This window comes from Lactuca virosa, chromosome 7 (assembly GCF_052849685.1).
Source record: "Lactuca virosa cultivar CGN04683 chromosome 7, Lactuca_virosa_CGN04683_v6, whole genome shotgun sequence".
NCBI classification, from domain to species: Eukaryota; Viridiplantae; Streptophyta; class Magnoliopsida; order Asterales; family Asteraceae; genus Lactuca; species Lactuca virosa.
In genome coordinates, this window is record NC_136432.1 from 249407264 (window position 1) to 249412312 (window position 5049).

Genomic DNA, 5049 nt, shown 5'->3' on the forward strand with positions numbered 1-5049 from the left:
TTTCCTCTTCTCCCCACTCTTTCTTACTGTATGCCCTGGTGTAGCCAAATCAACCTCGAACCTAAGTGCCTCATCCATGGCAACCGCCAAAGTGTTGTGTTGCCTCACAGTAGCTCGAGACTCTATCGGTAACCCCTCAACATAATGTTGCACCTGCTTTGCTTCGGTGGGACAGTAATTTTCCTAAATTGTAGCTTCTCAGAGAACAATGAATTGGATTTCGCAACCGACATTGTTCCTTTTTCCAGCACAAGGAACTCCCGCTCGACCTTCCTTATCTGCCCCGATGGATAGAATCGCTCATGAAGCCGTTGGCTGAAGGCCTCCCAGGTCATGGCTTGAAGTGTAGCCTCAGAAATAACAGATTCCAATGCCTCCCACCACTGTAGAGCATCACCATCCAACTTCCGTGTTGCATAACTGACTTTTTGTGACTCCGTGAAGTCTCCTGAACGGAAAATATGTCTCATCTTGTGCAACCATTTCATGCACAATGTTAGGTCTTCTCCTCCTCGAAAGACGGGGCATTTTCAGTCAGTGAATGCTTTCTAGGAACTACTCCTCACCTCAACACGTTCTCTAGTGGGCTACCTGCTCCAACCCCGGGTAACTGAGCGGCTCTCAGCTATCACCTCTCGTGGCTCCTCATTCTCCTCCTATTCATCCTCCAGAGGTAAGAGTCCAGCATCTCGCATAGCCTGCTGCATCCGCTCCATGGCTCAATCGCTCCTCTGCAACTCAGCATCTTGTGCCTCAAGCTGTCCCCGAAGGTCAGCAATGATAGCCGCACTCACAGTGCCGCGCTCGCTAAGGGTTGGTTGGGCCCGTGGCTGACGACCAACAGGTGGGGTCTGAAAAATAAACGGTGACGTCTCGGGTGTACGGTTGTCCTGCCCCCCACCAGCTCCTCCAACATTGACATTCCCCTCAGTGTGCAACAGGTTCCTAAATAACAGTAAATTTTAAGTACACATAACATTTACAGGAAGGGAAAATTCAAGAAGTTACATATAACTATCCTATAAATCTTAACACACACCCTCCTCCCCCACCTTAAGAATCCTAGAGCACCTAACTAAGTCAGTCTACACTGTGAGTCTAAACACCGACCTATGTATTCATTTCACTCATAGCATGACTCTGATACCAACTTGTAACACTCTGATTTCTCACAAAAAAATTTATATGATTTTTACAAAACCGCCTATCAATGCAGCTAAATTCTGACCAGCTGGTGAAAAAGGAGATTTTCACCTAAGTTGGAGGCAACAACAGGTCCTGAAAAAATATAATGGACAAACTAGACTCAAAATTAAAACTTTGAGAATTTACGGATCATTAATCCGACTTCTGGTGATTTTTCTATAAATTTTCTAATACATGGACAAATTGGTAATTTTTGCTGAATTTTCCAGCTTTGAATTTCAAGGACTTTTTGACCACTTAACCTATTAAGCCATCACTAAAAACACCCATAAAGGTAAAAATTAATTTCTTAACAGAAGTAACATGTCAATCAATAGAAATAACAATTCCAATCACAACCCACTCATCAAGATACATAGCATTTGGTGGAAATCAACGTAGCTTGCACAAGTAGGAATTTGGATTTCTTCCACCACCAAGTCTCATGGGAGGACTTTGAGAGATTTTTGAGGCTTATTAGGTGACTCAAAACATGATTTTATCACATAAAAATATCCACTTGATTCATGGTGGAAATTAACATACGTTTTAAAAACCAACAAAAAAGATTGTGACTCCAAAACTTTGATTAAAACATGAACTTGAACAAGGAAATTATTGAAGGTGTTCGTAAGAAATTTTGGCAGCAATTGAGTCATAAAAAAAGTTAAACCATATGAACTTTCAAAGTTTTTTAGGAAGAAGAAGATGAGATTGTAATCATTAATTAGGAAGGGAATTGACACCAACAATCATCAATTGACAAGGAACTTGATAAATAACACCACAAAAGAGATTAGAAGAGAAGATTTTTTACCAATTGTTGGCCAAAATCGCATCCCTCCTTCTTACATCTAGGATCGATCAAGCAAGGCTTCTCTTCCCCCTGCTCCTTCTTTGATCGTCGATTCCTCCTTCCTCCACAAGTCACGATCATTTTTTTCTTCCTTGATCTTTGCGTCGCACGTCCCCACACATAGGAGGGCGATTGTTTTTTTCCTGATGTAATCATATGAATGGACGGACACAAGGAGAATGATCGATCCTTCTCCTTGGGGGTTAGTCCAAATTTTGCCTTCTATCTCCTTAATTCTCCATATTGTACCTCTTTTACACTAACCCTAATTATCTTGACAAATTAGATTTCTATACATGACACCTTAGCCCCTCAACTCATAATAAACCATTTAAGTGATTTTTTTTATATTTGTTTTACCCTAATAGTTCCATAAATCAATTTCATTAAATTACACACCTTTTAATTTTGATTAAATAATACAATTTTTAGTTAATTTATTCCATTTTAACCTCATAAAGCCAAAATATTTTGCATAAATAGTCCTTCGAATAACGGAAAACTAACGTCGTTTACAATATGATTTTCGGGTCGTTATACCAATGCAGGCAAGCTGGAACCTAAATGAGAAGGACCATATTTCATTGATTCAAAAGTAGGAAAAGGGGCATATTGGCTAGCCACCCTTGAAGGGAACATCTTGCCAAGATCCTGGAATGTTGTCCGTCTAAAAGCATACTTCACGTAAGTTGTATTGATCCTTTTCAAACAAGCTCAACGTACACTCTCTATACTCTCTACTTTTATCTACTTCTTTTTATTCTTTTAAATACCAATACTAACTTAAGCATCGCAGGGGAATTAGACAATCTAACACCCACCCAAGCTAATGTTTCCTATGAACATGAAATCAAGGATCCTAACACATAAGGATCCTAGCGTCCAACGATCCTAACACATAGGGATCCTAACATTCAGTGATACTGAAATTGCAGGATCCTAATATTCGAAGATCCTAGCAGTTAGGGATCCCAATAGATATGTAATTATGTAATCTTGATGATTTCAATATGTAATTATCCAAGTAACTACGAGTAAAGATTTATCTTCTCTCCTACGTTAATTACCTCTTTCATACGAGTTAAGGTTTCTGCACCTCGCTTGGACGCATGAAATCTTACTATGGATGTGAATAAGGGGATCATTTTACGCTTCAGTGACTTGGCAACCCTCTTATTTTTGAACATATGTCAAGATCCAAACGTTTAAACATAAGGTTAATAACACTAATGTGTTATCTCAAGATTAGGATCTACCCCAGTTATCCTAAGGTTTATAACACTGACGTATTATCTGAAGATAAGGATCTTCCCCAATAATTTTATAAAGTGTATAATACTGATGTGTTATCCTAAGTTGGAATTTTCCCTAGTTATTTCCTAAACTTTATAACACTAACGCACTGTCTTAAGTTGGGATTCTCCCCAGAAGTTTGCTGAACATAATCGTGTTTTCAAAAGATGGGATGTTTCCAGGAAACATCTAAGGCTTGTATCATTATTATAAACAGGGATCCTCCCCAGTTGCATTTGAAGTGGGGATTATTCCCAGTTAATTCCTAAAGAGGGATCCTCCTTGATTCACTAAGTAGAAGCTTAACATGGATCTTTCAAGTAAGGATCCTTCCATACGTAAAATCATAGAGTATGACTAACTTAAGGGATTGTGGACCCTAAAGAGCACCAGGGTTTATCTCTCCTTTAAAATCATTTTTTCTATGTGATATCTAAAGGTTTGTTATTTTCAAGGATCTTAACTATTTTAAAATCCCAAGTTGATGACTAATTATTTTCAGGTTTATTCAGAGTTTCTATAAGATGTGATTTTGTTAAGATCCTGATTATACAAGGATCTTCAGAAATCCTATTGCTACAATCACACAAATTAACTAGGTAAGCAGGGAAGTATGAAACAACCATTGATAAAAATTTGTACATCAATTCCATAAGAAACAAACATTGTCTTGTACAAAATCATGCAAAATATTCTTATCTAACAGGCCTAGACCGTGGCTTGGTCATCATTGCCTGGGGTCTTCTCCTCCTCATTCATTTTCAACTATGGCCCTTCAGGATCCTCATCAGTGTTGGCCATTTCACCCTTTAATTTGGCTAAGGCTACATGCCACCCAAACAAATTTCTGGATCCTGCATTGGCCACATCTTCGGCTAACTTGATCTTGGCTTCCCAAACAACTATGGAAGCATATGCCCTCGCTTCGGCGTTCAACTCCTTCATCTCCACTGAGTATAGAGCAGTGTAAAAGGCTGAGCGTAGCATCTGATCATTGACTTTTTAACTAGTTTGACTTTTGGCCAAATGATGATAGAATTTAGTGTTTATCTAAGAACTAGTCTCGTTTTTGAGATTAGGTAGCATGTGTTAGCTATTCTGTTGTTGAGGTTTGCTGTTGAGCTTCTCCTAGTTTGCAGGTGATTTTTCTCACTATACTTTATAGTGTAATATGTGTCCTTGTGTATAGGATGTTGATATGATGTAGTGATTTTTTAGACTGGTAGACATGCATTGTGTTAGGTTCAGGATCCTTGAATCATATTTAGGATCCTAAATATTTCTGAAGCCTCGGGATCCTTAAACATATCCCAGGATCCTGATTATTACCACTAATATTTCCTAACACTTATAACAACTATATTTTTCTTTATTTTTCTCACATGTGCAGAATTGGTCCACACAAGACTCATTCTCAATGGAGATTCACTTCAACCAAGCTCAAAACCCGAAATACCAAGTCAAATAATGTGCAAATACTTGTTCAAGGAGGATCCCGGAAATCTCAGACTTCTTGTTGTTTAGCTTATACTATAAATAACACATGTACTTAGCACACCACACACACGTTTAGCTTGAACATTATACTTGTACTCATATTACCTTCATCATCTTTGTAATCTCGGATTAAAATCAATACAACACATCAAGGCAGGTGATCATTATCACCTCCCAAGGTTTTATGTCGGAGATCTTATAAAGGATCAAGGGCTTCC